Source organism: Xenopus laevis, chromosome 1S, assembly GCF_017654675.1.
Source record: "Xenopus laevis strain J_2021 chromosome 1S, Xenopus_laevis_v10.1, whole genome shotgun sequence".
NCBI classification, from domain to species: Eukaryota; Metazoa; Chordata; class Amphibia; order Anura; family Pipidae; genus Xenopus; species Xenopus laevis.
The window spans coordinates 3,744,946-3,770,185 of NC_054372.1; the positions used below are offsets into that span (position 1 = coordinate 3,744,946).

Genomic DNA, 25,240 nt, shown 5'->3' on the forward strand with positions numbered 1-25,240 from the left:
AACGGAAAATTACAGTATAGTGTAGCATTCTCAATTCAATCAAACACCCTTTGTGTTTAGAACATACAGGTATAGGATCGCTTATCCGGAAACCCGATATCCAGAAAGCTCTGAATTACGGAATGGCTGTTTCCCATAGACTCCATTTTATCCAAATAATCGAAATTTTTCTGTGTAATAATAAAACAGTCGCTTGTACTTGATCCCAACTAAGATATAATTAATCCTTATTGGAGGCAAAACCAGCCTATTGGGTTTATTTAATGTTTAAATGAATTTCTAGTAGACTTAAGGCATGAAGACCCAAATTATGGAAAGATCCGTTATCCGGAAAACCCCAGGTCCCGAGCATTCTGGATAACAGGTCCCATACCTAGATATTAAAATCTGTGTAAAAGTGAAAACTTTCCACCATTTAATTACTAAAAAAAAAAGTGCTCGGCTATACATCAAATTTGAAATGAGTGAGCAAAGAAGAGAGAATGTTGGTGCAGTTTATACCCACACTTTAGACCGCGGTGGTTTCGGTAGTCTATTATACTCACAGACAAGGAGATTTTTTTTTTGTGTTTCTCAAAGATAAGGCTGTCGGTCGCCCACTTCCAATAAAATGTGACACGGTCAGAAGCTTTTCTTATATTTTAATAAATAATAAAATTGCAGTCACTAAAACATCTCCGTGTGTTTGCATTTAAAATCAATAAAAGACCAAGGCAGTGGTAGCACAAGTTAGCGCCTTAGCGTCTCGATTTGCCGGGGCTGACGCGTTTCGCCTGCACGGCTTCCTCCTAGAGCGATCCTATTGGAACTAAAAGTCCAAGGTACAGAGTGCATTGCTTCTGGCCGGACTGAGGTGTCTGGGGCCCACGGGGCTGTGAACTCAAGTGCCCTTGTTCCTGCGTCATATTAATTCCAATGTATAGGTGTGGATACAAACGAGCGCAGGTGAGTCTGCTGCAAAAGGTGCCTTTATTCCAAACACAACATGTTTCAAGCTCTTGCTCTACACTTGATAAAGAGCAAGAGCTCGAAACATGTCATGTTTGGAATAAAGGCACCTTTTGCAGCAGATTCTCCTGCGCTCATTAGTATCATAGTAACATAGTAAGTAAAGACACACGTCCATCAAGTTCAACCTTTTTTTTTTTTTTTAATCTGCCTAACTGACGGTTGATCCAGAGGAAGGCAAAAAAAAACCCCCATCTGAAGCCTCTCCAATTTGCCTCAGACCACACCTATACATTGGAATTAATATATTGCTGGCTTTGGATGGAAGCAGGGTGTCGGGATACTGGAATATTTTGCAGGGCAACCGAGTACCAGTCTACTTGTGTATTGTTCCTGCGTCACCCATCCCCCACACATACACACGGTGCTTGTGGCCATTCCTCCCAACTGTCCCGTTTTCAGCGGGACAGTCCCACTTTTGAAAAGTTACGCGCGGCAAATTTCATACTGAAATAAGAAACTTTCTAACGACAATCAATTAAAAATTCTGCATTGTTTCTGAAATAATCAAGTTTATCTTCACTATCCCTCTCTCAGCATCTGTTTCTCTTCATTCTGTCTTCATGCAGCAGTTGGGTGTCACATATTCACTGACAGTTACATCCAATATATCTTATAGGGGGGCTCCTTTCCTAGCAGATGAATTAGAGCTCACTCAAATAACTGATTACAGTACAGGTATGGGATCAGTTATTCGGAAACCTGTTATCCAGAAAGATCTGAATTACGGAAAGGCCGTCTCCCATAGACTCCATTATATTCAAATAATCCAAATTTTTAAAAATGATTTCCCTTTTCTTTGTAATAATAAAACAGTAGCTTGTACTTGATCCAAACGAAGATATAATTAATCCTTATTGGAAGTAAAACCAGTTTATTGGGTTTATTTAATGCTTGCATGATTTTCTAGTAGACTTAAGGTATGAAGATCCAAATTATGGAAAGATCCCTTATCTGGAAAACAACAGGTCTTGAGCAATCAGGATAACAGGTTCCATACTGTACCTGTACAAACAAAATAACTGCCTTTTGAACAAATCCTGCATGTACTGAGACATGATGTCTGGTGAGTTTAACAGAGTGACCTCTAATACATCTTCTAGGCCTGGGGGTCTGTTTTGGCCTTCTGTGAGCCTAAATGCCAGGGCCTATTTTGAATCCAAGTCCAGACCTGAGCCCCCGTATAAGATAAGTTGGATATATACCTGTCAATGAATGTCTGACACTCAACTCCTGCAAGAAGACAGAATGAAGAGTAACAAATGCTGAGAGAGGAATAGTGGAAATACACTTGATTATGTTAGAAATAGTACAGAACTATTAATTGATTGTATTTAGAAAGTTTCTTATTTCAGTGTGCTGAAACTTTTATTACATTTTAATTTTCGTGATAGTTTCCCTTTAACCTGGGTCCTACCAGCTCAAGGTGGCTTATACCTGCGCTGCTCAGCATCCTAAAGTCAGAGATTAGAAGCAGAGAGATGCTCAGTAAGTGACAGCAGCACAGAGCATGTTCATGTGAATCAGCAGAAATGAAGATGGGGAGCTACTGGGGCATCTTTGGAGACACAGATCTTTACTGCTAAAGGGCTGTGGTTGCCTTGGGCTGGTACAGAAGCACAAAACATCATGTACAACATTTCTAGCTACTAATTTAGTTCTCATTTAAAGACAGTGGCATGCAGGGCCAGTCATTACAATGTCACTGGACTATATGGTAGTTGGTGGTCTGTTTTTTATTGCCCTACAGGGTGGCCATTTGTTTAATCCTGGATTTTATTGGTTACAATATTACATATTTGTTGGTTCGGTCCCCTCTATCGTTAACTTCGTCTTCTCCAGTTCCACAAAGCACTTTAGACAGAAATCAGATGATGTGCATGGACATGGCCCCATATTGAATCCCATCCTGCCGTCATTGGTTCCCATCATACAGGGAGGCTTCTCTTGCTAAACAGCAGAACTTGCAGAGCCATTTGCAAGATCAGAACTTATTGATCAGATTCCAAACAACCTGTCAACACTCGCATCAACACTCAGTCAACATTCCACTGGCCCGAGAATCTGTCAAGGTTTTACAGGCTAATGAAGTGGGAGAGGTAATGAGAACTTCTACAGTCACACAGCTCATACAAGCTTCTCTCTGATGACTGGAGGGATTCAGGTTCTAGGCACTTCAATGCTTACCCAAAACTACTCCACACTTTTACCTAAATAAATGCAGAATCCAGTATCTGCAAATATCAGAAGTGTGCCATCTTTTTCTATGGTTACTGGTCCATCTGAGATGTCCACTGTCATCACCTTGAAATCAGACTATGAATGCCCCATCCTATGTCATGCTCAGGGGAGCTCTGTGTCTATCCCAGGCTATGTTCCTCTTGGGAGTTCTAGATATCTATGGCCACTGGCACACCCTAGTTGTTTGATCCCTAACTCCCTGATAATGATGAGGCTATGAACATCTCTCATCCTCTTAAAATTCGTCCCTTTGTGTTGTGGAATCCTTCATACATCCCTGACATCAAACTTCAATATGGAAAAATTCCAACTAGAATGTCTATGTTTTTGAGTGTATATCATACCACTGCTATAAACATTTCATCTATCCCTGTAGAAAACACCCTGCCCCAAGTACAACCCCCAATGTCAAACAGCTGTTAAAGTAGAACATTTGTTATAAACACTATAAAGGTCTCAGGCTGGAGTGGCTGGAATGCTGAAATGATGATTCCTTATTATGAGGAGTATTTAATAAGATCATGAACCTTATGTGCATCCATTGTGACACATCTTGCTAAAAATAAACCAGCAGACATCTGGAAAACACTGGATCAAATCGAGGTTTGTGTATGACTCAACTCAGCTCCTCTCTCTCCAAAATATCAGCATTTTGCATCTATGTTGCCCAAACCAAGTAGGACAATGCTGGTTGTATATGGCTTCCTCACAACAATGATCTGAACTTCCTATGGTGGCCAAAGCTCTGCTTTATAGTTGTAAGGAATACTCACCACTCTGGTCCTCTTTGGCAAGATGGAGGTTACCGTTCTCCTTGGCAAGATGGCGGCCTTCAGGACTACCTCGTGACACGTTCTGATGCCCGAACTTCAAATGTGCGCAATGTCTTGACGCCAGCACATCAAGGTGTGCAACGTTAGCACACAGCGTCATGATGCCAGTGTGTTAGTTTGGCGCAAAAACTGGCCTATTTAAGACACCAGAACATTACAGACCTTGTCTAAATGTAGGTTAATCTTATTGAGTTCCTGGGTGTGATCTATTGTGTATTCCTTTGATTCTTGTTATTGACATCGGCCTGTTATTTGGATTAGGAACCTTGCTGCCTGGATTGACCCTTTGCCTGGACTTTGTTTACTCTTTTGCCCAACCCTTTTCATACAGCGAACAGTTTTGAACTTGTAGTTTCCTCCCCGAACAGAGTCTTCGGGGCCCGGACAATATTATGGAAAAGACCCCAGCCTTCCAGTCTCAAGAGCTGATAACTAAGATTGTAAAGAGATAACAAAGGACACTGCTAAAGGGATGTTCTTCTGGAAAGGGCAGGGTTACAGAAGGCCCTACAGGTTTTTAGCTCAATGCCAGAGGTTCAGAAATTCCAATTTTCTTTTTGTGATTTCTCGCACTAATCTGGGCAAAAGGTGAAACTAAAAACAACGTCACGTGCTATTTCCTGTTCCCTACAAGCACAATAAAAACAAATCAACGGTCCACTGAAAACCCCTTCCCCAGAAAGAAATAGCAAGAGATGTGTCAACCAGGATGGCCAACACCCTGACACAGTGCTTGTTAACAGAGCTTTGTAACATACCCAAGGTTAGAGCAATCTGTAGCCGCTCATCATCATCAGAGCATTTGAATATTTACAGCATTCCACCAACAATGACGCAATCATAAAGGACATTTACAGTATAAGACAAACTGGTAACCAATCAGAGCATTAAAACTATTTTCTGGATCAGAGCGAGTGCTTGGCACACATTGCTGTGCGTTACATTACTCCTTAAGCATTTGCTTGACTCCATTGATGCAGATAGTATTTCTCTCTTGGGCTTTTGGCACTGATTCATTCATTCCCTAGAAGAGTCTTCACCTGTTGGGGATTTAACTATGGTTGCCGGCTGGAATGATGTACATTTTTATATGTAACACTGGCAATATCCACAAGTTTTAAGGCTTAGTATTTGTTCTTCTTTCACTGCTCATGTGCAGTCATGGTGGCAAAAGTTCACCCTGACATAAAGAACGGCAAAGCATCTGTTATACAGTTGCCTGCTATTCAGAATGCTTGGGACCTGGTGTTTTCCGGATAATGGGTCTTTCCATGATTTGGATCTTCATACCTTATGCCTACTAGAAAATCATATAAACATGAAATAAACCCAATAGGCTGGTTTTGCCTCCAATAAGGATTAATTATATCTTAGTTGGGATCAAGTACAAGCAACTGTTTTATTAATACACAGAAAAAGGAAAACATTTTTAAAATTTTGATTATTTTATTATAATGGAGTCTATGGGGCACGGCCTTTCCGTAATTTTTTTTTTTTTACGGATTTCTTTTTTTCTTTATAGAACGGATCCCATAACTGTATTGCAGTTTGACCCAGTCTGGATGGATTGACTGAGATGACTGTGGCATCCAGAATTGTCTTAGGACTGACCTTTTTTCCCTTCTTCTGCTATAATTGTATTTGCTCCTGTATGGTCTTCTCAATTGCCCTTTTTCTCCCCCCCTTTATTCTTGTTTTTACATTTCTCTCCTTCTTCAGCTGTTTGACCTACTCACCCATTCTTCTTCTCTCCCCGCCTATATTTATGATGTCCTTCCTAATTTCCTCTTGGTCCTCTAATCCATATACTCATTCTCTTCTTCTGTTCCCTTACTCTCTCCTTTTTACTATTTCACCTATCCTTGTTTTTACATGTATCTCCTTCTTCCACCGTTTGACCTTACTCACCCATTCTTCTTCTCTCCCAAAGGTGATGTCCTTCCAAATTTCCTCTTGGTCCTCTAACCCTCATACTCATTCTCTTCTTCGGTTCCCTTCCTCTTTCATTTTCCTTTTTTACCTATAATTGTTTTTATATGTATCTCCTTCCATTTTGACCTTACTCACCATCCTTCTTCTCTCCTCACCTATATTTGTGATGTCCTTCCTATTTTCCTCTTGGCCCTCTAACACTCATACCCATTCTCTTATTCTGTTCTTTATCCCTTTTCTTTTTCACCTATACTATTTTTTTCATCCCCATTTTCTTTCTCATCCCATTTCCCCTATCTACCAGTACCTCCTCCCGTCTATATAAATTCCTCAGCAGAAAAACTGTCCAAAGGAATGTATAAAATGCATCATGAGGTCACTAAATTGTAATACTATATCTATGTAGAAGACGGAATGGACCAGATACCCTACTTGTACAGAGCCCAAGAGAACATATTGAGTTTTTAGACAGTGCCGACACCATGATGTCTCTAGATAGTGGAAAACACTCACTCACCCACCAGCAGTCATTTAAGGGTGCCCCATAAACCTTGGGAATAAGACTTTTTGAATAAACATATATTAAAATTGTTATATGGTCTGTTTCTTCTGTAGTAACACCCCTGACTGGAGATACAGTAACTACACTTATGTGATGTAGGGTCAGGGGGAGAGCCAGGGTGTTGGCATGATATTTGTATCATCACCTTGAGTAGTAGAAGACTATATGAAGTCTACGTCTACTGGGAGACCTTAAAGTCCTTGTGAGCACTTCAACATAGTCTTCCATCCTACATGTCTTTATTGGGCACAAATGTGACACTCAGTTCTGACCTCATTCGATCTTTTAACTTTCAAGGGGGAAAATAACTTGATTCTTCACATTTTTCACCAGTCAAAATGTTGCTTTTTGGGTCTTTACTATTTACAATAACTTTTTCAAGAGTAAGTTTTCCATGGTGTCCACTGAGAGAGATTATTAAAGGGGTGGTTCACCGTTAAGGTAACTTTTAGTATGTTATAGAATTGGCAATTCTAAGCAACTTTTCAATTTGTTTATTTTTTTAATTTTATAGTTTTTGAATTATTTGCCTTCTGATTTTTTTTCCAGCTTTCAAATTGGGGGTCATTGACCCCACCTAAAAGCAAATGCTCTATAAAACTACACATTTATTGTTATTGCCACTTTTTATTACTTATCTTTCTATTCAGGCCTCTCCTATTCATATTCCAGTCTCTTATTCAAATCAATGCATGGTTGTTAGGGGAATTTGGACCCTAGCAACCAGATTGATGGAATTACAAACTGGAGAGCTGCTGAATAAAAAGCTAAATATCTCAAAAACCACAAAAAACAAATTCCTATTGTCTTGGAATATCAGTTTCTACATCAAACTAAAAATTAATTTAAAGGTGAACAACCCCTTTAAGGGGCACATTTACTATTGGTCGAATATCGAGGGTTAATTAACCCTCGATATTCGACCTTCGAAGTTAAATCCTTCGACTTTGAATATCGAAGTCGAAGGATTTAGCGCAATTCCTTCGATCGAACGATTCAAAGAATTTTAATCCATCGATCAAACGATTTTCCTTCGATCAGAAATTACTTAGAAAGCCTATGGGGAAGGTCCTCATAGGCTAACATTGGTGCTCGGTAGTAGCGAAGTAGGTGGTGATTTTTTTATTTAAAGAGACAGTACTTCGACTATCAAATGGTCGAACAATTTTTAGTTTGAATCGTTCGATTCGAAGTCGTAGTCGAAGGTTGAAGTAGCCAATTCGATGGTCGAAGTAGCCAAAAAAATACTTCGACATTCTAAGTATTTTTTATTCTAATCCTTCACTCGAGCTAAGTAAATGTGCCCCTAAGTGTGTGTAAACATAGATTAAATAGAAAGTTTTTGCACGTGTTATTCCCTGGTTAGAAATAAAAGCTCCACTGCTCCACCTGCTGGAGTCAGCAATGGTAAGCAATATAAATGTAATGCTATGGAAGTGGATCAAGTGATATATATATATATATTATATAGTCAGTAGTTCTTAACCATGAATGGTGAATTTACTGAACATGCCAGTTAGTAAGTGGTGGACATTTAAAAGGCAATGCTGATTTGAATTTCTGATGAAGTGCAATAGAGAAGGAGATATGAAGAGGAAAATGGTTGTTTTTATTAACATTATTAACATGTATTTATATAGCGCCAACATATTGCGTAGCACTGGTATTTTCCTGTGCAAAGGTATTCTCCTGTACTAAGCACAATTCAGCAGGAACAGTCCCTAAGTTTGCTCATAGTCTGTACAGAGAGATCCCATAAAACTATGGCAGCATAGGTATTCCCTGTACTAAGCACAATTCAGCAGGAACAGTCCCTAAGTTTGCTCATAGTCTGTACAGAGAGATCCCATAAAACTATGGCAGCATAGGTATTCCCTGTACTAAGCACAATTCAGCAGGAACAGTCCCTAAGTTTGCTCATAGTCTGTACAGAGAGATCCCATAAAACTATGGCAGCATAGGTATTTCCTGTACTAAGCACAATTCAGCAGGAACAGCCCCTAAGTTTGCTCATAGTCTGTACAGAGAGATCCCATAAAACTATGGCAGCATAGGTATTCCCCTGTACTAAGCACAATTCAGCAGGAACAGTCCCCTAAGTTTGCTCATAGTCTGTACAGAGAGATCCCATAAAACTATGGCAGCATAGGTATTCCCTGTACTAAGCACAATTCAGCAGGAACAGTCCCCTAAGTTTGTTCATAGTCTGTACAGAGAGATCCCATAAAACTATGGCAGCATAGGTATTCCCTGTACTAAGCACAATTCAGCAGGAACAGTCCCCTAAGTTTGCTCATAGTCTGTACAAAGAGATCCCATAAAACTATGGCAGCATAGGTATTCCCTGTACTAAGCACAATTCAGCAGGAACAGTCCCCTAAGTTTGTTCATAGTCTGTACAGAGAGATCCCATAAAACTATGACAACATAGGTATTCCCCTGTACTAAGCACAATTCAGCAGGAACAGTCCCTAAGTTTGCTCATAGTCTGTACAGAGAGATCCCATAAAACTATGGCAGCATAGGTATTCCCTGTACTAAGCACAATTCAGCAGGAACAGTCCCCTAAGTTTGCTCATAGTCTGTACAAAGAGATCCCATAAAACTATGGCAGCATAGGTATTCCCTGTACTAAGCACAATTCAGCAGGAACAGTCCCCTAAGTTTGTTCATAGTCTGTACAGAGAGATCCCATAAAACTATGGCAGCATAGGTATTCCTCTGTACTAAGCACAATTCAGCAGGAACAGTCCCTAAGTTTGCTCATAGTCTGTACAGAGAGATCCCATAAAACTATGGTACATAGGTATTCCCTGTACTAAGCACAATTCAGCAGGAACAGTCCCCTAAGTTTGCTCATAGTCTGTACAGAGAGATCCCATAAAACTATGGCAGCATAGGTATTCCCTGTACTAAGCACAATTCAGCAGGAACAGTCCCCTAAGTTTGCTCATAGTCTGTACAGAGAGATCCCATAAAACTATGGCAGCATAGGTATTCCCTGTACTAAGCACAATTCAGCAGGAACAGTCCCCTAAGTTTGCTCATAGTCTGTACAGAGAGATCCCATAAAACTATGGCAGCATAGGTATTCCCTGTACTAAGCACAATTCAGCAGGAACAGTCCCTAAGTTTGCTCATAGTCTGTACAGAGAGATCCCATAAAACTATGGCACATAGGTATTCCCTGTACTAAGCACAATTCAGCAGCGGAGCAGGGAGTCTGATGGGTTTTGCCACATGCACACACAGGGACAGACACACAGAGCCTACTCACTACGACATACCTGGTGGGATATACATGTGTCAATCCATGTGTACTCTGCATGTGGTGAGTCCCAACCAGTGCATGGGGAATATCAAATGCCAGCAAAACAGATTACCTAATTTCCCCTAGGTCTCTCCTGGTAATAGTTGCCCGGTGCTGGCTGGAGGGGTCGGCGCCTCTCCCAGAAATATCTGCAAAGAAGATTAGCCAAACAACACAGGCTAGTGTAGTGGGGATCTCCCCTGCACGTTTATTTCGTTAAGTGATGTAATGATTTACATCACTTGACGAAATAAACGTGCAGGGGAGATCCCCGCTGAATCCTGCTGAATTTTAGTATAATTCTGAACAACCCCTTTAAAGGGACACTAGATTTTACATAAGTGCCAAAAGGGGTCAGTTATTGTAAGAGCTGTGTGGCAGACTAGAGGTGGCCATACATTGGCAGATTTAAATTGATGACTTGGGGCTGTTGGCAACTTAGTTAACCATGTATGGGGACCTCCAATGGGCCCACCCAACTGATATCTGTCCAGTGTTGATCAGGCAGATTTGATTTTTGCATCAGATTGAGGACTACATTGGCTTGTTGATGCTGACCTTGCTTCCACAGCTCATATTCCCTCCGTGGTAATCTGATCAGACAGTTTATATCAGACCCTGTCAACTCCGAGCTCTACATCAGTGTGGCCAAGACTTCTTTTTTAATAGCAATCTTCTTGCCCTTTCTCCTACTGGTCCTGACTCTAAGGGTAAATTCACTGAGGATATATTTACCAGAGCTATTAGAATCAAATTGGGAGCAGAATCAGTAAACATTACTGGGATGCATGCCGGAGACCTCTAGTGACCAAACAGAGGTAAAACCATAAACTCAATAATTTCTCCAAGGCATGCTAGTAAGTAAAAAAATATACTAATCACAAGCATATGTTACAATTGCCGTATATCATCCAATGGACTACTGGCTTTGTTCAAATACAATGATCTATGTGTTAGATAATCCATGTTACAGGGCATATACAGAAATATAATTATACAATAAAAAATAGTCATATGTATATAGTTAGATATAACAAGTCACATCAAATATGTAATTGAGGCCTAGTGGCAACCTGGTTTGTAGGTGAAAGATCCAATATACCTCTCTTTTCTTTAGTTTCATCAGAAGGTCACCCCCTCTAATGCCTGTCTTAATTTGTTCTATCCCTTGTATGGAAAAATACTGTAAATTACTGTTATTGCATTCTTGAAAGTGTCTAGTGACATTGGTTTTGCTGCTTAATTTAATGTTACTCACTTGATTGATATGTTCTCTGATACGTTCTTTCAATGATCTAATAGTGCAACCCACGTATTGTTTGCCACACTTAGTGCAAGTGATAAGGTAAACAATCCCCTTGCTGCAACAATTGATATATTGTTTAATTTTGTATGTAGTTGTAGTCACAGTTGAATTGAATTCTCCAGAAACTTTCAAGTATTTACATGTAACACAACGATTGTGCCCACACTTAAAGCAACCGCTGTATCTCAAGAAATCCTGTTTGCTATTGTTCTTCTCTTTAAATAGACTCGGAGACAATGAGTCACCAAGGGTATAAGCACGTCTTGCTACACACCCTATTCCTGGATCTAATGCCCTACAGAAGTCACTATCGGCATATAATATGGGCAAAAACTTTTTCACTGTTTTAACAAATTTTTTTATATTGTCTGCTATATTGTGTAATAAAGGAGATTTTTTGTCCAAATTCTTTCTTATGTGTTTTATTCTGTGGGGCCAAAAGGATATCCCTATCTGTGTTTTTGGCTCTAGTGTAGGCCCTCTGGATTGACCTATTATTGTACCCCCTTTCTTTAAACCTGTCCCTCATTTCGTCTGCCTTGATTTTATATTCACCTAGAGTAGAGCAGTTTCTGCGCAATCGCAGGAACTCTCCTTTTGGGATTCCAGCTATTTGACTCCTTCGATGGCATGACTGTGCATGAAGCAAAGTGTTGCCGCTGCACGGTTTCCGATAAATTGTAGTGTGTATGATATTAGCTTTAGTCATCAGTTTAACATCCAAAAATTCTATTTCATCCTTAGAGAATGTGTCTGTAAATCTTAGGTTCAAATCATTGATGTTAATACCCTCCACAAATTCTCTAAACTTCTGTTCTCCTCCTGTCCAAATACACAGTAAATCGTCGAATATAAAATTTTAGATATTGGTTACTGATTGCTGTCATGTGGGTTTCCTCCCACCACCCCATATAGAGGTTGGCGAAGGAGGGAGCAAATTTGGCTCTCATAGCCGTCCCACACTGTTGCAGATAATATTGACCATTGAACAGGAAATAGTTATGTTTCAATAGAAATCCTATGGCTTGTAGGAGAAAACCTTTCAACTCTTCTGTGTATTTACTGTATCTATCCAAGTGACATTTAATAGCCTCCAGTCCCTTATCATGTGGAATAGAAGAGTAGAGTGAGGCCACCTCAAGTGTGGCCCAACTATACTCTCCATGCCACGCGATCTTTCCAAGTTTATCAAGTACATCTGTAGTATCCCTGACATAGCTCATCAATCGTAACACCAATGGCTGTAAGTGAGCATCTATCCATTCGGACAGATGCTCATTCAATGAGCCTATTCCAGATACAATTGGCCTACCAATTGGTGGCCTTTGACTTTTGTGTACTTTAGGCAAGTGGTAGAAAGTGGGTATAACAGGAGATCTAGGTATAAGATAATCTTTGATTATATCAGTAATCAGCTCCTTTGAGTAAGCTAGCTCCACCAATGTCACTAGTTTGTGTAAAAAATTTTCAGTAGGATCCCTTTCCAACAATAAATAAGCTCCTCTATCTTTAAGTTGCCTCAAGGCCTCATCCTTATATGTTACAGCATCTAAGACAACTATCATTCCACCCTTGTCTGCATTCTTTATAACTATGGAGCTGTCTTCCTGCAGTTCCTTTGGTGCAGTTTTTTCTTTTACCGTCAAGTTAGAGGACCATTGAGTGTCTGCATTCTTAAAATGTAACTGCCAAAGTGCTTCCTCCACTCTTGTCTGATATATGTCCACCAAAGGTCCCCTAAATTGTGTGGGATAAAATTCACTACGGTTTTTGAATCTAGAGGTATCTATTGTTTCTGGGGGGTTCATTATAGCCAAATCTCTCTCATTCTTTTCCCTTTGTGCAAAATACTTCTTCAATACAATTTTCCTAACAAATTGGTTAACATCCAGCATTGTTTCAAAAATATCAAAGTTCCTAGTAGGAGAAAAAGATAATCCATTTGCTAGAACCTTTAAATGAACAGGAGATAGACCTTTAGATGACAGGTTCATTACTTTCTCTGCGTCTTCTTCCTCAGTGCATAGCTTTCTCTGTCTTTGTCCCTTGGTGTCTCTTGTTCTTCCATGGGATTCTTGGTTTTCCATAGGGATCTGTTCGTCTTGTTCTGTGTCCACTGTCTGTTTTCTGTGCTTGATGTTTCTTCCGTCCCTAAAAAAACTTTTTGGGCTTTTTCAGTCCTGTTAACCTGTGAAGAGACAGGAGAAGAGCCAGCAAAAGAGCCTTCTGAAAGATCCTCCCCCTCCATACTTGAGAAGCTAACCTTCTTAGGGGTACTTGTATTCTTTAGAATCGATCTGTGTGAGTAGTTATGGCCCTGTGCATATCTGTTCTCTCTCCTCCTTTGTGCCCAGGTATAAACCTGGTCTCTACCATAGTCTGTCTCTATTAAATAAACAGTGAAAACGTTTTTGCCCATATTATATGCTGATAGTGACTTCTGTAGGGCATTAGATCCAGGAATAGGGTGTGTAGCAAGACGTGCTTATACCTTTGATGACTCATTGTCTCCGAGTCTATTTAAAGAGAAGAACAATAGCAAACAGGATTTCTTGAGATACAGCGGTTGCTTTAAGTGTGGGCACAATCGTTGTGTTACATGTAAATACTTGAAAGTTTCTGGAGAATTCAATTCAACTGTGACTACAACTACATACAAAATTAAACAATATATCAATTGTTGCAGCAAGGGGATTGTTTACCTTATCACTTGCACTAAGTGTGGCAAACAATACGTGGGTTGCACTATTAGATCATTGAAAGAACGTATCAGAGAACATATCAATCAAGTGAGTAACATTAATTTAAGCAGCAAAACCAATGTCACTAGACACTTTCAAGAATGCAATAACAGTAATTTACAGTATTTTTCCATACAAGGGATAGAACAAATTAAGACAGGCATTAGAGGGGGTGACCTTCTGATGAAACTAAAGAAAAGAGAGGTATATTGGATCTTTCACCTACAAACCAGGTTGCCACTAGGCCTCAATTACATATTTGATGTGACTTGTTATATCTAACTATATACATATGACTATTTTTTATTGTATAATTATATTTCTGTATATGCCCTGTAACATGGATTATCTAACACATAGATCATTGTATTTGAACAAAGCCAGTAGTCCATTGGATGATATATGGCAATTGTAACATATGCTTGTGATTGGTTTTACTAAGGGGAGGGACTACATGTGCTAGTACTTAAGGAACAGAGCAAAAGAGACTAGTTGGATTCTGCCTATGACTAAGTGCTGGGTAAGCATGAAACGCGTCAGACACAACTATCCAAGTCAACTGGCCAGAGTGTTGTAGGGGGACTAAAATCTCAGTGAGGTTAGGGAATTGCCATTCTAGGTCTTCATAACACTTACCTGAACTGCAAGGATGAGATTATTCCTGTCGTCATCAATGCAACTGCCAATGGAAGGATCAGCAGCTAATCTCTCTCTGGGTTCTCACCAACAACCACCAAGGACATGTAGTCACTGAGAATGAAAGATGTGTCAAGTAGTTTCTATGAGGGACCGTATTAAATAACAAGGAAAGGCAAATTTACTAGAGGAAGCCAATTTCTTACCACAGGCCTAGTGGGTTACAGTTAGGGTTGCCACCTGGCCGGGGTTTTACTAGCCTGGCCGGTAAAAATGATGGTTGACTTGATCCCAATGTTATTAATAGGGAATAAAGATAAATATATAGGAAGGTCAGTGATCCCAATGTTATTAATAGGGAATAAAGATAAATATATAGGAAGGTCAGTGATCCCAATGTTATTAATAGGGAATAAAGATAAATATATAGGAAGGTCAGTGATCCCAATGTTATTAATAGGGAATAAAGATAAATAAATAGGAAGGTCAGTGATCCCAATGTTATTAATAGGGAATAAAGATAAATATATAGGAAGGTCAGTGATCCCAATGTTATTAATAGGGAATAAAGATAAATATATAGGAAGGTCAGTGATCCCAATGTTATTAATAGGGAATAAAGATAAATATATAGGAAGGTCAGTGATCCCAATGTTATTAATAGGGAATAAAGATAAATATATAGGAAGGTCAGTGATCCCAATGTTATTAATAGGGAATAAAGATAAATATATAGGAAGGTCAGTGATCCCAATGTTATTAATAGGGAATAAAGATAAATATATAGGAAGGTCAGTGATCCCAATGTTATTAATAGGGAATAAAGATAAATATATAGGAAGGTCAGTGATCCCAATGTTATTAATAGGGAATAAAGATAAATATATAGGAAGGCCAGTGATCCCAATGTTATTAATAGGGAATAAAGATAAATATATAGGAAGGTCAGTGATTCCAATGTTATTAATAGGGAATAAAGATAAATATATAGGAAGGTCAGTGATCCCAATGTTATTAATAGGGAATAAAGATAAATATATAGGAAGGTCAGTGATCCCAATGTTATTAATAGGGAATAAAGATAAATATATAGGAAGGTCAGTGATTCCAATGTTATTAATAGGGAATAAAGATAAATATATAGGAAGGTCAGTGATCCCAATGTTATTAATAGGGAATAAAGATAAATATAAAGGAAGGTCAGTGATTCCAATGTTATTAATAGGGAATAAAGATAAATATATAGGAAGGTCAGTGATCCCAATGTTATTAATAGGGAATAAAGATAAATATATAGGAAGGTCAGTGATCCCAATGTTATTAATAGGGAATAAAGATAAATATATAGGAAGGTCAGTGATTCCAATGTTATTAATAGGGAATAAAGATAAATATATAGGAAGGTCAGTGATCCCAATGTTATTAATAGGGAATAAAGATAAATATATAGGAAGGTCAGTGATCCCAATGTTATTAATAGGGAATAAAGATAAATAAATAGGAAGGCTGGTATTTTTTTCCAGAAAAGGTGACAAGTGTAATTACAGCTGAAATCCACTTCATGTCTGGATGAGTGTGAGAGAATATTACATAATAAATCTGTATTTACAGTGTCTGCAACTGGGCTGCCAACCCTCCCTTACTTTATCTGAGGTGCCATTAGATTGTAAGCTCCACTGAGCAGGGGCCTTTTGTACTTTTTTATTTATATAACTTTTATTTGTGATGTAAAAACCATTTGGTTTAAGGGATTCCCTGTTTATCAGTCGCTGCAAGTACAAAACCAACACGCTTCCCCTCATGGTATGTGAAAGGTAATGTATGGGCTGCGCGCGCGCACACACAGAATGGCGCGAAATGTTTGTACTGAACACTTAGGCGGAGGAAAGCGCGGGGTATTACGGTGGCGCGCTCGCAGTGGCGAAAGGAAGCGTGTTGCGGCTGCGCGGGATATCACGGTGGCGCGCACGCAGTGGCGAAAGGAAGCGGGTTGCGGTTGTGCGGGATATCACGGTGGCGCGCACGCAGTGGCGAAAGGAAGTGGGTTGCGGCTGCGCGCACGTAGCAGAGAAGGCGGTGCGCGTGTTTGTCTGTGAGGGGGTGGAGTGCACTGTGTGAGGAGTCGCTGTTCCGTGGCCGGAGAAGAAGAGGCGGCAGCTGCGAACGAGGAAGTTGTTGCGGGATAGTTGAGTCGCTACAGAAGGACAATGCCGAGCCGGGAGTGAGCAGGTAATAGAGGAATATCTGGGTCCCCGTAACAATAGCACAGTTAGTGCGTATGGAGGGCCCGATACAAAATGGCGGCCGCTAGGCCCAAACACGGCCTATGAAAGGAGGAGAACGTGGGGCCATTGGTGCGGCCCCCGGGCTGACAGTGCACTTTCTTCATTCTGGGGACTTGTGTGAGAGGCTTGTGACTCGCTCGTCTGCCAATGACAACTCACCAGTTGGACCTGATATGTCTGTCCCTCTCACTGTCTCTGTCCCTCTGTGTCCCTCTCACTGTGTCTGTCCCTCTCTCTGTGTCTGTCCCTCTCTCTGTGTCTGTCCCTCTCTCTGTGTCTGTCCCTCTCTCTGTGTCTGTCCCTCTCTCTGTGTCTGTCCCTCTCTCTGTGTCTGTCCCTCTCACTGTGTCTGTCCCTCTCACTGTTTCTGTCCCTCTGTGTCCCTCTCACTGTCTCTGTCCCTCTCTCTGTGTCTGTCCCCCTCACTGAGGAGATCCATATGGCCTCTGTATATTCACCTCAGTGATCTGTGTCTGTCACATGGACTCAGTATATTCTGCTCTATCTCACGGACACATTCTCCATACATCCCAACTGTCCCTATTTCGGAGGGACAGTCCCTCTTTTGACAGCTCAACCCGCAGTCCCTCATTTGTACTGGAAAGTCCCTCTTTTCTCTGCACTGAACAGCCACAAAAAGAAACAAAGTTTCTCACTTAATTGGCTTTTAGCAGAGAGCTCAGAACAGCTAACAGGTGCAAATAAGATACTTTGTAACAATTTTGAGACACAAAAACACAGTTTAGATAAGGAGAAATATTTTCAAACTTTCATAACCTGCCAAATTTTGTAAAACAAACATGGTAATTAGGGGGTGTGGCCACAGAAAGGGGTGTGGCCAAAAATTGCTGCGCTACGTGCAGAAAAAAGTTTTTTTGTCCCTCTTTTTACTTCCAAAATGTTGGGAGGTATGCATTCTCTATATACTGACATGTGATATAGATCAGTCCTGTGTCTTATTTATATAAACCTCTCTCCCAGGGACTTGTCCTCTATATACTGACATGTATCTATTGTGTGTGCTGATATTCAAGTTCAATATTGGGTTCCAGTGGGACATGATTTACTAATTGATGTTGCTGCACAAGTGCTCTCTGTTCACATCTGACATTCTGGGGGGTCTGTGAGAATCTACTGATGCTTTTAATGCAGACTGGCCTCACTACAGTAACCTTCCACTCATTCCATATTCATTTGTTTCTTCTTTTATGTACAAGAATGTATTTTGTCTGGCAGTATATTAAAGGAGAATCCAGATGGTGTGTAATTACTAAACTCTGCTTTTAGGTGTATGTCGATTGGTTCCAGCATGTAATCTAAAACTTATACTGGATTTGGGAATATCTAGGACCCACACTGTGTATGCCGGCAGCATAGTCCATGGGAGAACTGTTTACCCTTTTTATTTTGACAAAAGTTCTTTGGGGTTTACGCCGGGTCCCATTTGGATACAAACTTTGTACTGATGCTGCTGAGGGTCCAGGCAGTACTATTTTGGCATATCGACTATTAATTGATGTGCTGGGAGTTTATATTGTTTGCTGGACTCGTGAGGTGGGTTTATTTATTCTTTACCTGACACTAGATAGACTTGGACTCTGCCCTTTTTGAAATCGCCATATATATTGACTTTTGAAAGTTTTTAGGCACCATGGAATCCAAGCTATTTACTGACCTTGCTAAATATCAATCATCCATTGCAAAAATGGAATGTCTGTAAGCAATGATTTTTAACTGTAGTGAGTCAATCCAGGCCCCTGCAATGTGCTGACCTTTTGGACTTCATGTGACCCATCTAACCAAAGACCCCTTGTATTTGTTCACCTCTTGACTGTGGATCATTGAAGCAGGCTAGGCACCTATAAGATCCCTGCTATAAATACACATCAGTGTTGACGTAGGCCTCTGGGAAATCTGTGCTACAGACTAACACATTGGTTGCTGGGGAATTATCGGCCAACTCCTACTACTTACCAATCTTTGACTCGTGGGGATCCTCACTATGAAATGGCTGTGTTGGGCATTTAATTGGTATTGTATATACACGTATGGGAAACCAGTTATCCCGAAAGTTCTGAATCAATGAAAATGTGTCTTCCGTAGACTCCGTTCTAGTCTAAATCAAAATCTTTAAAAATGATTTCCCTTTTCTCTGTAATACTAAAACATTCACTTGTACTTGATCCAAGCCAAGATATAATTAATCCTTAAAAACCAACCTATTGGGTTTATTTAAGGTTTCCATAATTTTCTATTACTTAAGCTGGACATAGACGCAAATATCCGATCATGTGTGGAGTGTCCCCACATAAAGGGATTGTTCACCATTCAAACACTTTTTTTTTTTTTTCAGTTAGTTCACCAGAAATAGACTTTTTTCAATTACTTTCCATGTGTCTTTTTCTTTACAGTTTTTCCAAAATCTAAGTTTAAAGTTTAATGTCCCTGTCTCTGATGTTTGAGTCTGGCAGCTCAGTAATTCAGGTGCAGACCCCAAAATGCTACTACAGTTTTGCAACATTTAGTTGATCCATTTATCAGCAGCATCTCTGGAGTATTCGCAACTATTGTATTAATTCCAACAGCTACCTTTAATGAAACTCATGGATTCTGCTCAGCAGGGACAAAGATAATGTATTAACTAAATGTATCAATTTTGAAGTTAAAAGATTAGGCGACCCCCTCTCCCAGCACTGCTTTAGAAGCTGAAAATGACACTGTACGCTTCAATATTAGAACAGCAGTAACACAAAGAAATAGAAAGTAACTGGAAAAAGTCTTATTTCAGGTGAAACCAACAGAACTGAAGAAAGGAAGGTGAACAACCCCTTTAAGGTATGAAGATCCAAATTACAGAAAGGTTCATTATCTGGAAAACTCCAGGACCTGAGCGTTCTAGATAACATGTCCCATACCTGTACCAGTCTCACTGATAGCAAGAGCCCATTATTCGATTACAGTTATTTGCTTCATGAGACATAGCCACTTTTTTTTCAAAGTAAATACAGAACTAGCTGAATATAGACAATTGCTCATGTATATACACAGTCTGTTTTTGCATGTGCCACGTCTCTTCCAGCTGTCTCATGGGATATTTTCCAGGTTATAATGGAATCATTAACATCTACGGGCCTAACTGGTTGCAGGGTGTTGCATCCTTCGTATATGCTCAGTGTATCGAGCGTGTTGTATTTTGCGTTATTCTTTAGTCACTTGGAGGTTTGGTGCTTTCATAGAATCCAGTACTGGCCTAGCTCAGCAAGTGAAAGTTTTTTCAGCAAGTCCCTAAGTGGGATTATATTTTTTCTGGCAACCTTGATACTTGCAAAAGCTTTCACAAGGGCCATAATGGGTCGAGCTGATACATTGAATTTTCTCCTACAATAGAAAATATCAATTAAAACAAACCAGTTTTTTAGTCTTGATTCTCTGGCTCAATTTGGGCCTCCTGAGACAGGTTAACAAGGGAATTAATTTAAGCTGCCATAAACGTAAAGATTCGATCGTATGAATCATCATACGATCTGACTTTCCCATCTCCCGATCTGCCACTAACCATTCGGATCAAATAAAGTACAAAAGAAAAATGTCGGGACTCTCCACACACGGTCTGAAAATCGGACGAATCCTCGATTCGTACGATCAGATCTTTGCGTCTATGGCCATCTTACAATGCAGATATTTCTTTCGATGTTGTCCTAAAATAATTTCCAGTAGGCTCTATGCACCCTACTGATGTTTGGGTGAGCCATGACAATATACTGCATCGTCATAATTCACTAATCTTCGTTATAATATCCAGGTGAATATCCGTGACAGATACAGATTTGCCCCCCTGTGCTTGTTTATTCTTATGAATGTCTGATGCTCTTTGTTATTTAGACCTTTTTATCATTTTAGAATCATGGAATTAGGTTAATCATGGTAAGCTGCTATTATTCAGTGAAGACAATAAGCCCAACCTTGTGTTTTGACAGTCCAATCCAACTGGTATCAAGTTCCAGATGTAGATGATATATAGTGGTTTATTCTTGCACAGATATTTATATATCTTTATATAATTTCTATAGGTTATATTTTTATGCAAAAAGTTCTTTCTCTGGATTGACATATTGATAGAAATCTGAATAATGAAAATGTACTCTGTTCAGCAAATGTAAGAGGCACTGACAAATATTTTGTAAGGTCCAACATCTGGGCACATACTGTAGCCGCAGGGGATACTTTTATACTGTTTGTGGATTCATATGGTTATGTATTGTATTTATTTAGCTATTGACAATGCTACACACACTACTGCTTGTTATAGGCATGGATTTTACATTATAATATACTAATAAAAAGTTATACCAATACACAAAAGTACCAGGGTGAATGTACCACATGTATGGGATCCATTATCCGGAAATCAGTTAGCCAAAAAGCTCAGAATTACTGAAAGGCCGTCTCCCATAGACTCCATTATATTCAAATAAACTACAGTTTAAAACATTTTTCCTTTTTCTCTGTAATAATAAAACAGTAGCTTGTATTTTATCGAAACAAATATATAATTAATCCTTATTGGAAGCAAAACCAGCCTATTGGGTTTATTTAATTTTTACACGATTTTCTAGTACACTTAAAAGTATGAAGTTCCAAATTACGGAAAGACTTGGTATCCGGAAAGCCCCAGATCCCGAGCATTCTGGATAACAAGTCTCATACCTGTGCTAGAGGTATTATTAAATGTTTTGTTTTTTTTTTTACATTCAATCATTCTATCTGATTGCAGATATGATTAGTTTGCGCATATGAATGGGACCTGCCATATTGCTTGCAAGTGTCCTTCTGGAATCAACAATCATAGATGGCAATTTTTTAGTTACATTGTTTTCCGTTTTTCTTGAAGCAAAAAAAGTTCTACGCAGTTTTGAAAATATTCAGCTTTATTGATTGTAAACTTTTGGTAGTATTTTCTAAGAAAAATTGCACTTTCACAGCTTTGAGAGTTGGATAGATATTTATAATTGACAATGTGCTTGTGCAACACACTACTCTCCCTGGCAGATTAACTATTTTAGAATCAAGATCATTATCTGGAGGAAAGGGAAGGCCGCCCACATACTGCCAACTTTCAATTTCATGTAAAACTTGCCAAACTGCTTAGTTTGTACAGAGGAAGTAAAAACTCCCCAGCTGAAGCCTATTTGCCCCAAAGGGGTCAGAAAGATTTCTTCCTGGTTTGAAAAAAAGGCAACAGTCACAGCTTTTTTGAGAAGTGGATGTACTGAAGTCTAGGAAACATCATGAAAACAAACCAGGCTGTCTGACTACTGCACAGGTTCTGTTGTAAAATAGAACCCATAGAAGTCTGCAAATGATCATCTGAAAAGTTTTGCTGATGTAGAGATAAGCAATACTTGGCTCCAAAGCACTGCTCCGCTCGTCTGATAAGCAGGGAGATTTATCTTATTACTTACTTAAGGACAGACCGTGCCGGCAGCTTATTGGCCCGTGTATGGGGCCCCCCGACGGGCTTCACTGATCGAGATCTGGCCGAAAGTTGGACAGATCTCAATCGGATGGGACGAAAAATCCCGTTGGATCACAGCCGCATCGATTCGTTGATGCGGTCCTGCGATCTGACCGCCCATTACTATTCGTTAGGATCCGATCGTTGGGCCCTAGGGCCCACGATCGGATCAGCCCGATATTGCCCATCTCAAGGTGGGCATATCGGGGAGAGATCTGCTCGTTTGGCGACATCGCCAAACGAGCAGATCTCTCCGTGTATGGCCACCTTTAGACTTTCATCAATAGGCAGCAACTTGGAAGTGTTATTGACTTTACTCAGGTTACAGTTCTTGATCTGTCAGATTTGCATTACCTCCATACATGGATCAGATCATTTTGTACAATCATGGCACTGTCCCATTCCTGTTTCCATTTAGGAAGTTGTCTTGCATCCACGTTTGAGGGCCCGATTTAATTGATTATTGGTCACCCAAGTCAGTGTTGTTAGCTAGCTTTATGTACCGGATGGGATTATTGTCCTTCTGCCTAATGGTACGATTGACATATGTGAAGAAAATGCCTTTATATCCACAGAAGATGATATTTTGGAACACCTAGATGTTGTACAGTAATGGGAAAAGTCCCTGACATATTGTTGGAAAGAGATGGAGATCTGAATATGTTCTGCATGCAAAGAGAACAGGGAATATTTTTGACCAAAATGTCATCTTTAAAGAAGAGCATGTAAAACATCTCAATGAAAAAAATAATTGGAGTCTGTTTTGTTCATTTTGAAACCTTGAGTGTTTGAGCCATAATTTCAAATGTTAATTTTGAGACGAGACATTGAGAGGTTACTTACTATTTGAGCACTACTGATTGTGAGCCTGTTCCTCCCATTTCAAATGTCTTGAGGTAGACGGTATGGCAGCACCCATCATGTTTATATTTGCGTGTAAAAAAAAAAGTTTGTCCATAGAAAGGCATTTTAAATTTAGAAGCTAAATATCTAAGCAAAAAAAGGTGCATAAACACTTCTGATAAATAGATAATGTAGGCTGTATTTCTAAAATTCACTTTATTAATATGACAAGACCATCATGTGCTTGTTGCACTTTCTCTGGATTGAAAACCAAATGATTCTGCGTTAAAGAATCCACTCCTTTACTGATCACACTCATTGGTTAAAGGGATACTGTCATGGGAAAACATGTATTTTTTCAAAACACATTAGTTAATAGTGCTGCTCCAGCAGAATTCTGCACTGAAAATGCAGTTTTTTTTATATTTAATTTGAAATCTGACATGGGGCTAGACATATTGTCAGTTTCCCAACTGCACCTGTCATGTGACTTGTGCTCTGATAAACTTCAATCACTCTTTACTGCTGTACTGAAAATTGGAGTGATATCACCCCCTCCCCCAGCAGCCTAACAGAACAATGGGAAGGTAACCAAATAGCAGCTCCCTAACACAAGATAACAGCTCCCTGCTAGATATAAGAACAGCACTCAATAGTGAAATCCAGGTCCCACTGAGACACATTCATTTACATTGAGTAGGAGAAACAACAGCCTGCCAGAAAGCAGTTCCATCCTAAAGTGCTGGCTCTTTCTGAAATCACATGACCAGGCAAAATGATCTGAGATGCACCTACACACCAATATTACAACTAAATACACTTGCTGGTTCAGGAATTACATTTTAAATAGTAGAGTGAATTATTTGCAGTGTAAACAGTGTAATTTCGGAATAAAAACGACACCATAAACATCACGATAAAATCCTTTTTAAGGGGAGAAAAGTAATTGCCACTTGTGTCATTCTTCATCAATGCCTACTTGGAAACAAAAAAACAAACATTGCCCCGTCATGAGTGTAGAATTAAAATCTGTTGGACATTTATGGCAACAGAGAGTCATGCAAAATCACCATCCAGTTCTTATAGGATTGCCTTTCTGTGGTGGCGGGATTGTACGCTTTATTCCTTTTTGTGCTGGGAACCCTCTGGTAGATGCACATCTGTTGAAACGCTGTAATGTTGGTGGGTGAGTATAACTCCAGCTTGTAAATCATTACTCACTCATAGAACCTTGCTTTGGATAAGGGTGATTGACGACAGGCAGATTTGTCGCCCTCGATAAAAATGCACTATTGTGGGCGACAAATATCCCTGAAAATGCTTCTCCACCAACAATAACAACGCAATGCAAAATCATCCTCACAAAGCAACTTCGGACAACTCTGGAAGTACAAAGTGATGCTTAGGTTTTACCACTGGTGATTTCAGTCATTGCGAGTGGAGAAACCATTTTTGGGAGTTTTTTTATATGGTGCAGAGGAATACCTGGGCTCCAGCTGGGAGCTCAGGTCCAGCTTCTTTAAACAGGTGAGTTTTTAAGGAGTGTTTGAAAGTTTGGGAAGAAGGAGAAAGTCTGACAGCTGGAGGCAGAGAGTTCCAGAGAAAAGCAGAAGCCCGAGAGAAGTCTTGTTGACGAGAATGGGGAGAAGTGATGAGAGGAGAAGCGAGGTGAAGGTCAGAAGCAGATCGAAGGTTGCGTGAAGGAGAGTATTTGGAGATCAGAGATGAAGTACAAGGAGGGGCTTCATTGTTAAGGGCCTTTAATTTGTGTGTGCGTAGTTTGAATTTGATTCTAGAGGAGATTGGGAGCCAGTGAAGGGACATGCATATGGGAGCAGCTGATGTTGAGCGGAGAGATTGATAAATGAGTCTTGCAGCAGCATTTAGAACAGATTGGAGCTGTGAAAGGCAACTTGTTGTAATGCCTGCAAGGAGTAGGTTGGGGTAATCAAGAAGGGGAGATAAGAGACTGAATAAGTGTTTTGGTTGAGTCTGGACTGAGATATGGTCATATTCGGGCAATGTTGC

At 39.8% G+C, this 25,240-nt stretch overlaps 1 protein-coding gene across 5 annotated transcripts in view; it reads left to right on the forward strand.

Annotated features, from left to right (window-relative positions):
- The first annotated feature begins 16,524 nt into the window (after positions 1-16,524).
- The window catches only part of znf638.S (zinc finger protein 638 S homeolog), a 44,401-nt gene continuing 35,685 nt past the window's right edge, over positions 16,525-25,240 (forward strand). For 4 of the 5 annotated variants that reach the window (XM_041579348.1, XM_041579350.1, XM_041579352.1 and 1 more), the window contains exon 1: positions 16,525-16,798. The gene's annotated coding sequence lies outside the window, so the exon portion shown is untranslated. Of the gene's footprint in view, positions 16,799-19,642; positions 19,690-25,240 lie in introns of all 5 variants that reach the window. The other variant, XM_041579349.1, reaches the window with a different exon arrangement.